This window comes from Orycteropus afer, unplaced genomic scaffold (assembly GCF_000298275.1).
Source record: "Orycteropus afer afer isolate SDZICR_OR568_19922 unplaced genomic scaffold, OryAfe1.0 scaffold00504, whole genome shotgun sequence".
Lineage (NCBI taxonomy): Eukaryota > Metazoa > Chordata > Mammalia > Tubulidentata > Orycteropodidae > Orycteropus > Orycteropus afer.
This window is the reverse complement of record NW_006922091.1, coordinates 629818-641367: the sequence shown is the minus strand read 5'-3', so window position 1 is coordinate 641367 and position 11550 is coordinate 629818.

Here is an 11550-nt window from a genome sequence, read left to right as displayed (position 1 = left end):
CTTTTGTATGACTGGAAACCATAGGAGTGGGTTCAATTCCAGACCTGAAGAGGAGCTAGGTACCATAGTCTCAGGGGTTCCACCAGGCTCTCTCAGACCACCAAAACTGGTTCTTTTTCTTTCTTTTTTTTTTTTTTAATGATTTTGAGTTTTGTTCCACATTGTTCTCACACTCTATCCAGGATCTCCTACATAGATCCTTTTCTGAGTGGTTGACATTGGTAGCCAGGCACTATCTAGTTCTGGTCTCATAGTTGTATAGGCTGAGGATCACATGTTGTACCAGTCCCTTGGACTAATTGTTTCCATGCTTCTTTTGTTTTCTTCATTCTTCTTTGCTCTGGATGAGGAGAGACCCATTGTTGCATCTAGATGGCTACTTGCAAGCTTTTAAGATCCCATTTGCTTCTTGCCAAAGTAGGATGTGGAACAATGTTTCTGTGTAGTATGGTATGCCTATTAAGCTTGTTGTCCCCTGTGGCCACGGTCTCCAGGGCACATTTTTGTTCTCATGGACTTGTTTTAATTTTCTTCAGCTTCAAATTTAACTTGCATATGAGCAATTGATGATCTCTTTCACCATCAGCTCCTGGCCTTGTGTTGACTGATGATATTGAGCTTCCGCATTGCTTCTTTCTGTAGATGTAGTCAATTTGATTTCTTTGTATTCCATCTGGCAAGGTCCATGTGTATAGTGGCCATGTATGTTGTTGTAAAAAGATATTTCCAATGGATAAGTCATTGGTCTTGCAAAATTATATCATGTGATCTCTGGTGTCATTTCTATCACCAAGACTGTATTTTCGAACTACAGATGGTTCTTCTTTGTTTCCAATTTCCAATCAGCAATAATTATCAATATGTCTTGATTGCATGCTTGGTCTATTTCAGACTGCAGAAGTTGGTAAAAGTCTTCAATTTCTTCATCTTTGGTTTTGGTGGTTGGTGCATAAATTTGAATAATAGTGATATTAATTGGCTTTCCTTGTAGGAGTATGGATATTATCCTGTCACTGACAGCATTGTACTTCAGGATAGATCTTGAAATGTTCTTTGTGATGATGAATGTGATTTCATTCCTCTTCAATTTTCTTGGCATAATAGACCACATGATTGTTTGATTCAAGATGGTCAGTCACAGTCTATTTCAGCTCACTAATGCCTAGGATTTCAATCTTTATGCACTCCATTTCATTTCTGACAACTTCCAATTTTCCTAGATTCATACATTGTACATTCCATTTCCAATTATTAATGAATATCTGCAGCTGTTTCTTCCCTTTTTGAGTCATGTCCTATCAGCAAATAAATATCCTGAAAACTTTACTCCATCCATGTCATTAAGGTCAACTCTACTTTGAGGAGACAAATCTTCACAATCATATTTTGAGTGCCTTCCAATCTGACAGGTTCATCTTCTGGCACTATATTGGACAATGTCTTAGGGCTATTTATAAAGTTTTCCAGTAATATATCAGACAGTGTTTTACTACTATTCATAAGATTTTCACTGGCCAATACTTTGGGAAGTGGATGGCCCCTTCCTTCTTCTGAGTCTGAAACCTGTCCACCATGGGTGAGCTTGCTGGTATTAGAAATACTGGTGGTATAGCCTCCAGCCCCATAGCAATACACAACCCACCACAACATGACAAACTGACAGTTGAGTGGTAGCTATAACTCTTAGTGATACCCTGTTGTTGTTATTGTTGTGTGCCACCGAGTTGGACCTGACTCATAGTGACCCCTCCCTGGGTTTCTGAAGCATTATCACTACAGAAGTAGATTGCTCAACCTTCCTTCTGAGGAGTGGCTGGTGGGTTTGAACCGCCAGCCTTCTGGTTAGCAGTCAAACATAGACACTATGCTACCAGAGCTCCCAGTGATACCCTAACTGAATCTTAATTGGCAGTTATTGAGATTGGGTAGATTATCTCCAAATCTGACTGTCAATAATTTCTCCCCTTCCTGCATATGCACAGACTTTGAAAAGGAGTCTATTTTCTTTCTTCTTAAATCTGGGCTGGACTGTAACTTGGTTAGACTAATCAAATGCAGGAAAGCACATTTTGGAACTTCCAGTGTGAGGCCTTAAGACATACTTCAGCTTCTATTCTTCCTTCTTGGACTACAGCAGCCATAAAGTAAAGAAGTCAAAGATAGACTATTGAATGATTGAAGATCATCTGGAGAGACACACTGAAGGATTAGAATCTAGCTTATATTACTTAAGCTACTGTTGCTGTTAATGTGTGGACACAGCCAACATAATGTACAGCAGAAAAACCACTCAATTTAATAATACTGCCTAAATTCCTGATCCACAGTCATGAGAAATAATTAACAGCTGTTTTAAGCCATTAAGTTCCTATGTGGTTTGATACACAACCATAGAAGCATTCCTTCCTTCATTCATTGAGTACCTATTATATGGGAGGCACCATTCTACACATTGGACAAACAGTGCTGGACAAGGCAGGTAAAGTCCTTTCCTTTGAAACTTACATCCTGATAGAGTTAAGTAAGAAAATAATTATAATGTCGTATAGTGATAACTTCTAGGAAGGAATTAAATATGTCATTGCGATAGTGTCACTGTGTGCAAAGCATGGGTTTTAGCTAGTTACAGCCTTAGATTTGCGTTCAGGAAAGACCTGCTGAGAAGGACTTTTGAGATGAAACCAAAAGGACTAAAATGGTCCAATTCTACAGAGACCTGGGAGATTTCAGGCATAGAATACTGAAAATTTAAGTAAATAAATGGATGTATTTTCTGAGAACATAAAAAAGGAAAGAAATATGTTGCTGGTGTACAGTGAATGATGGGGATAGGAAGTCAAGAACTAGTCTATTTAGTAACCTGTTACCCATATTAAATAAACCAAACCAAACTCACTGCCATCAAGTTGATTCCAACTCATAGCAACCTCCATTGGGTTTCCAAGATGGTAAATCTTTATGGAAGTAGATTGCCCTGTCTTCTTTCCATGGAGTGGCTAAGGGGTTTGAACCACCAATCTTCTAGCAGTCAGTCAAATGCCTTATCCATATTAAGAAGTTTTTATTTTATTATAAAGCTTCAAAATGTTAGATACACAATGAACTCATTTCAAATATGTTAAAGCATAGGAATACAATACATTGTAACTAATGTATAAAATATAATAAAATGTTATAAACCTTTTATAGGCGTTATCTCTGAAGAGTGGTCTTGAGCAGGATTTTTACTTTTAAAACCATAGTTTTATAATGTTTTAATTTGCAAAAATGTGTGATAGACTCCTAATTTGCTTCCAAAACGGTACTTTCCTTTTATCATAAAAGGATTATAATCACGAACATGGTTAGACTATATTTCCTAGCTCCCTTGTGGTTAAGTCTGGTCATTCAGGTAAATATGTGAAAGGTAATAATATTTGTCATTCTGGTCAGAGGCTTTCAGGAGAGTGAGTAGGCCTCTTCCATGCTTTCTTTCCTTTTGTTTTGGCTGCTTACAGGGGCTGATGACAACTTAAGGGAAAGCCTTAAGATGCAAGATATCTTCGTCCTAAATTATTGCAAATAGAAGAGCCACCCTGATATATGAGCAAGGAATAAACTCTCTATGTTAAGCCCCTAAAATTTTGGAATTTGTTACAACAGCTTAGTCTAACCCAACTAATGCAATAAGGTAAATAGATTACTTTTGTAATCCAAAGAAAAAAAAGAGAAAGGAAAAAAAAAGATTATATTTAATGTAATAATTTCAATTGTAACTTCAAGTTAAGCCTAAAGTCCTTATGAAGCTTTGTTGCAAATAGGTCAGGAAATTAATGGGAGCACTAGAACAATTGAGTATTTAAAGATTTTTGTTAAACAATATTTAATAATGCTGATGACTCTGATCTTACAGTTTATGTTGGATATTCAAGGATTCTCAGTGCCTTACATGCATGTATAAAGGACTAGGAAATAGCATTTGATTATACCTTTTTCAATCACTTTTCATTCAGTGTATTACCAAAATATGATAAAATATAGTCTTATATTGTCAATTTCCTGAGATTATTAGTAGATAATTAAATTGAGAAAGTCTCTTGTTATTAAAATTAAGTAACTTGAACTCTAATGACTGGCCATGCTGAATTGGGTTGATGTGAACCTTATACCATCTATTTACATCTTAGTACCATCTGTAACATCTACTCACAGAGTTTGAGGATATAATTCTAAACATACATGTCCATTTTAAAATCTAGTCATATTGCATTAACTTCTGTGTTGTACTCATGCTATGGAATGTGTAAAGCAAAGACAGTTCTAGGGATTATGCAAGTTCTTAGTTTATTCTCACTTTATATAATTTCTCCTAAGTGATGAAAAATGAAAAAGCCTTTACTAACATCTATCTTATTACCTTTGGCAATGTGTAGGCAGCTGGGGTCATAGAATAAGATTATTACCTATTCTCACTTTTATGTTCCTGAAAAGGCATTTAGTCAGAAATTAATTAATTAAGTTAGAAACTAAGGTATCTCATTGGGTTGACAGAGGCATTGTCAAATTCATTATCACGGCTGACCTCTGTCTAATCCTTCTTCCTCATTTTTTCTTTCACTGGTATTTCTCCCCAGTAAAGCTTTGCACAACTACCTCCATTTAGGTTTTGATGTTAACTTCCCAGAGAACCCAACTGATATAGCAAATTATATCACATATTTGCTTACTTTATTTCTCCCTCAAAAGAAAGCAAATTCTATTAAGGCAGTGAGTTGGTCTGTTTATATAGTCATTGGATTCCCAATGTCCAAATCAGAATCCACAATGAAATAATTACTTATGTTGACTAAAATTTTTAAAATTAAAAATGACCTTCAATAAATGAACTACTTAATGCATAAAAAATGTTATGGCACCATTAATAAAACATGAATGCAAAAGAGAAAAAGTGACTACTACAATTTTGTTATCCCAATACAGTAAACCTTTATTTTTTTCTTTAGTCACATGCCTACAAAATTATACATAGTCTTATTCATAGCACTGCAAATATTATTTTATTCTATTGGTTAATTTTAACTACACAGAATTTTTTCCCATTTGCTGCAGTGTTCAGATTATACATCTCTAATAATTTTATGTTCCATTAAGTAGATGCACAACCATCAACTAAATAAATACCAAATTATTATGGGTTTTAAATCAAACTTTTCAGTGTTATAGATAAAAGCTAAGCAAATTTTCTTTAAAAGTCTGATTTCTTTTTTTTTTAAAGCAGTTAACAGCACTGCATTAAATAACTTTTCAGGAACATAAAATTGAGAATAGGTAATAACTTCTTATTCTATGACCCCAGCTTCCTACACATTGGCAAAGGTAATAAGATAGATGTTAATAAAGGCTTTCTCATTTTTCATCACTTAGGAGAAATAACATAAAGTGAGAATAAACTAAGAACTTGCATAATCTCTAGAACTGTCCTTGCTATGCATGTTCTTTAGCTTGAATGCAACACAGAAGTTAATGCAATATGACTAGATTTTAAAATGGACATATATGTTTAGAATTATATCCTCAAACTCGGTGAATAGATGTTACAGATGATTGTTGTTGTCGTTATGTGCCGTCGAGTCGGGACCTGACTCATAATGACCCCTTCTTGGGTTTCCAAGGCAGTATCACTATGGAAGTAGATTGCCCCATCTTCCTTCTGAGGAGTGGCTGGTGGGTTTGAACCGCTAGCCTTCTGGTTACAGTCAAGTGCCTTAGGCACTATGCTACCAGAGCTCCCTTACAGATGGTAGTAAGATGTAAATAGATGGTATAAGGTTCACGTCAATGCAATTCAGCATGCCTAGTGAATAATATTAGTTAGAAGTGGCTAGGGCATTTTATCAACACTTTGCTCAGTCATAACTGAGGTCACCCAGAGAAGAATGTCATCTGCTTTCAAAAACTGAGGCAAGTCTTGAAAGAGCTAACAGCTGGAAGCTGTCAGACAACCACATTCCCCACAGCTGGGCAATGAGTTCTTTCATGAAGGAAGATGTGAGGTGTGTAGTTCCTTGCTGCAGAGAAAAATAAAGAAGGTTAAGAAGAGAAAGTGATGTGGGAACACATCTCACTATCTTGAATAGGATAGTGAGAAAGGCCATTGGTAAGATGACATCTGACTAAACTTAGGAAAAGTTAGTCCATTTGACATTCTTGGGGAGGAATATTCAAGACATATGAGATATCAAGTGATAAGATCCTAACATGGTGTTCTAGTTATCTAGTGCCCCTCTGACAGGAATATACCACAAATGGAATGGCTTGAACAAGCAGGAGTTTATTCTCTTACAGTTTGGAGGCTTTAAGTCTGAGTTCAAAGTGCCAGGCTCTAAGGGCTAAGTGAAAGCCTCTCAACTTTGGGCTTCAGCTCTGTCTCCTGCTCCTGGCCCACTGAAGCTAGAGGCTTTTCTTCACTCAGACAACTGCTGGCTGCTGAAGCTGACAAGCCCAAGGATGACAAGTAAAAAGGCATAGTCCCAATGTTACCAAACCACATGGCAGGCCATTAATTCAAGTCCATTGAAAGTCCTAGGGTCAGTAGAGAATGGCAGGCTGCCAAACAATGACACATCTATATACAGGGTTCAAGGGTGCCATAAGCAAGAGATCTTCCTCAAAGTTACTTCTTTTTTATGGGAAGCAGACCACATCCCTACAGAAGCTACTTAGCTGCTTGTGGTAGATCCCACTATAGAACTGACTGCCAGTCTCATCATGGGGAATAACCACCTCCAGCTGCCCACCCACTCAACCAGGCCCAGTCAAGTTGACACACAATCTTAACTACCACACAAATAAGTGTGCTGAAGAGGAGAGAATTGGGAGAGATAGGAAATGAGATGGGCAAGATAGCCTAGAGCCAGTTCATGTAGGAATGTAAAGAACATAATTAGAATATTTTCCAAGTATCATGGGAAGCTCATAGAAGGTGTTGAGCAGGAAGGTACCATGATTTGATTTACATTTTTATAAAAATTACACTAGAGGAGTATAGCTTGTATAAGGGTGTTAGTGATAGGGTGATGAGAAGAGATAGGATTCAGATATATATTCAGATCATGGTTTTCTGGTGGGTTGAATGTGGGAGATGAAGAAAAAGAAGTCAGGTCTGACTCGACGGCACATAACAACAACAACAACAACAGTGACTTTTAAGCTTTTGGTCTGAGGAATTGTGTGAAGGGAGGGAAACAATGATAGAGGAACAGGCGTGTGGTACTGATGGGGAGGTAGAGTTGTTTGAGCTATGTTAAGTTTAAGGTACTCATTAGATTCCTAGTTGACATGTATTCCTTCCATATTCTATTGATGTTTCCTGCATCATTCAATATTTTGCCCACAGAATCTTTTGATATTGCAACTCAAATTTTGAATTTTTCCTTTAGTTCTATCAGCTTGAGAAATGCTGAGTGTGTTCTTCCCTTTTGGTTTTCTAACTCCAGTTCTTTGCATATTTCATTATAATAATTGATTTTGTCTTCTTGAGCTGCTCTTTGAAATATTCTGTTCAGCTTTTTTATCTTGTCATTTCTTCCATTTGCTTTAGCTTCTCTCCATTCTAAAGCAAGTTGCAGACTCTCTTATGACATCCATTTTTGTCTTTTCTTCCTTTCCTTTTTTAATGACCTTTTGCTTTCTTTGTGTATGATGTTCTTGATGTCATTCCACAGTTTGTCTTGTTTTCGGTCATTGATGTTCAATGTATCAAATCTGTTTTTCAGATGGTCTCTAAATTTAGGTGGGATATAATCAAGGTCATATTTTGGTTCTCAGGGACTTGTTTTAATTGTCTTTGGCATCAACTTGAACTTGCATATGAGCTCTTGATGATCTGTTCCATGGTCAGCTCCTGGCCTTGCTTTGGCTGAAAATATTGAGCTTCTCCATTGCCTCTTTCCACACATATAGATGATCTGATCAAAATGATGTTGAAGGAAGAAGTTGAAGCTGTACTGAAGGAAATGGTGAAAAACAAGGCTCCAGTAATTGATGGAATACCCATTGAGATATTTCAACAAATTGATACTGTGCTGTAGGCACTTACTCGTCTATGCCAAGAAATTTGGAAGACAGATACATGGACTCCTGACTGAACGAGATCCATATTTGTACCCATTCCAAAGAAAGCTGATCCCACAGAATGTGGAAATTATTGAATGATATCATTAATATCACACACAAGTAAAATCTTGCTGAAGATAATTAAAAAAAAAGTTGCAGCAGTATATTAACTGGAAGCTTACAGAAATGCAAGCTGGATTCAGAAGAGGACATGCAATGAGAAATACCATTGCTGATGTCAGATGGTTTTTAACTGAAAGCAAAGAATACCAGAAAGATGCTTACTTGTATTTTATTGACTATACAAATACATTTGATTGTGTGGACCATAACAAATTATGGATAGTATTGAGAAGAACACTTAATTCCAGAACACTTAATTGTGCTCATGAGGAACCTGTACATAGACCAGGAAGCTGTCATTTGAACTGAACAAGGGGATACTATGTGGTTTAACGCCAGGAAGGGAGTGTGCCAGGGTTGTTCCCTTTCAATATACTTACTCAATCTGTATGTTGCTGTCAGGTGGTGTTGCCAGCTCGAACTCACAGAGAACTTAGGTACAACAAAACGAAACATTGCCCAGTCCTGCACCAGCCTCACAATCCTTGCTACACCTGAGCCCATCGTTGTAGCCACTGTGTCAATCCATCTCATTGGGGGCCTTCCTTTTTCATTGAACATCCACTTTACCAAGCATGATATCCTTCTCCAGGGAATGGTCCCTTCTGACAATATGACCAAAGTAGGTGAACAAAGTTGGGCCATTCTTGCTTCCAAGGAGCATTCCAGCTGCACTTCCAAGACAGATTTGATAGTTCTTCTGGCAGTCCATGGTACTTTCAGTATTCATTGCCAACACCATAACTCAAAAGCACCAACTCTTCTTTGGTCTTCCTTATTCATTGTCCACCTTTCACATGCACATGAGACAATTGAAAATACCATACTTTGGGTTAGGTGCACCTTAGTCTTCAAAGAGACATCTTTGCTCTTCAACACTTTAAAGAGATCTTTTGCAGCAGATTTACCCAGTTCAATACAGCATCTGATGTTTTGACTGATGCTTCCATTGCTGCTGATTGTGGAACCAAGTAATATGAAATGTTTGATGACTTCAGTCTTTTCTCCATTTATTGTGATGCTGCTTATTGGTCCAGTTGTTGCTGTTAGGTGCCATCAACTCCCCTCCAACTCATAGCAACCCTATGTGTCTATATATATATATATATATATATATATATATATATATATATATAACAGAATGAAACATTGCCCAGTCCTGTACCAGCCTCAAAATCCTTGCTATATCTGAGCCCATTGTTGCACCCACTGTGTTTTGGACAAGGCATTGGAAAACTTTCCCTGATGCAGAAGTTTCTACCTTGGAGGCCTGGAGCTAGATGTATCACTATAAATTAGCTAAGTCATATTTGTTTGGACCAGCACCCTACTTACTTTGCATTTCTGCATTAAGAACTAAACCACTAGGAGAAAAATTGGTTGGTAGTTAAGTTACAGAAATTGCTTTGGTTTCACCCATAAACCAACTGCCACTGAGTCAACACTGACTTATGAAAATCTCATCTGTGTCAGAATAGAGTTGTACTCAATGAGGTTTTCAGTGGCTGACTTTTTGAAAGTAGATCACCAGGTCTTTCTTCTGAGGAACTGGGTAGACTTGAACCTCCAAACTTTCAATTAGCAGCAGTGTATTTTAACCCTTTGCACCACCCAGGGACTCCTTTGGGCTCACACATACTATAGTGTGATATATGTAGATTTTTTCTACATACATTATCTCATTTAACACTCAAAATGACCCTGTAAAAGTTATTTATAGATGAGAAAACTAAGGCTCTAAGCTTTAGGTAACTTGTTTATAATCACATAGCTGGTTACAGGTGGAGCTCAAATTTCCTTGCAAGTCTGATATTAGGCTCTTGATTACTCTGGTATGCAATACTACTTCTCCATTTAAAATTATCAAACATCTTAAAAGAGGCAATTATTTATGCTCTGTGTGAGACCAAGTAAAACTTTTAAGTACCTCAGAATGAATTGTAATGCAATGATTAAAGATATGACTTATACATGTAAAATAAGGCATTTTTTTCCATTTTCCTGAACTGTAGTTGCTAAAATAATTACAATAATTGACCTAATCAGTAGAAATAAATATCCTATTAAACTATTTTTGGAATTATCTATATTCCATATATATTTTTAGGATAGAATTGTAGTTGACAATTCTTTTTTTAAAGGTGTTCAGTTGTATACTTTGTAACATATTTAAGACCAATATATATGCATATTGTGGTGTCATCTAGTCAACTCCAAGTCTTAGTGACCCCATGTGACAGAGTAGAACTGCCCCCTTGAATTTTTTGACTCTGATCTTTATGAAGCAGATTGTCAGATTTTTCTTCCTCAGAGCCACTGAGTGGCTTCCAATTGTCATGCTTTCATTTAACACATGCATGTCCACAATTATAAATAGGTAGAGAATAACAGATTTTAGACTGGCACATGAAATATTGACAGCGATGGAGCAAATAGTCATATTTGATATTAATGGATAAACAATGCAAAAATTGATGCATTTATTTATGACCGTATGAATCTATAGCGTAGCACCAATTATTAACTTAATATTAAGCTGATTATGTATTCCAGAGCTATAGCAACATTTACCTAACTAAATACGTAATCTTTAGCTTAGTTTATTTAATGAAAAGTTTTTCTTTGGATTCATCCTATTGCAATGTGTAAAATGAGAACATTATTTAAAATGATTTAGAATTATGCAAAACTCATTTTAATTACATTTTTACATGATTAGAAAAGATAAATCACATTTGTTTCAATAAAATATCCCAAACAATGTTTGATGAATGGTGCAAACAACTGAAGGACTCAAACTGAAATTCACCACCTGGGGACCATAAGCAGACAACTGAGGGAGTAGACAGCTCATCTCAAGATCATGGAACAAGACATTATGCAGGAAGCTGGGATTTTTGGACTGTGCTTTACAATCTTTGCTTCTCTATTGATTTTTATTATCCTTTACCAAGCTGGCATTCTCCCCTGGTTGTATGAAAACCCCTGAAGTAGTTGCTCTTTCTTTGATACTTATAGATTTTGAAGTGACATCATTTTATAAATTAAGTTTATAGGCTAGTAAATTCTACCTGTTATTTCCTGATTTAAGCCCACTTTTCCCTTACTAAATGCAGGCTGTTGAAGTCTTGGACTTTATTTTTGATAATCATAGAATTTTCTGTTCTTGAAACTAGTAGCATGACCCCTTGCCTTAATTTCTTATTCTTTCTCTGTAACTGTATACCCCTTGCCTTTAAGGCTAACTCTCAAGGTTACTTTATGGTGAACACAACATGATTAGGATTACATTTGGGTTCTAAAGTTTGTTCTCTTTTGTCTGATATGTACAGC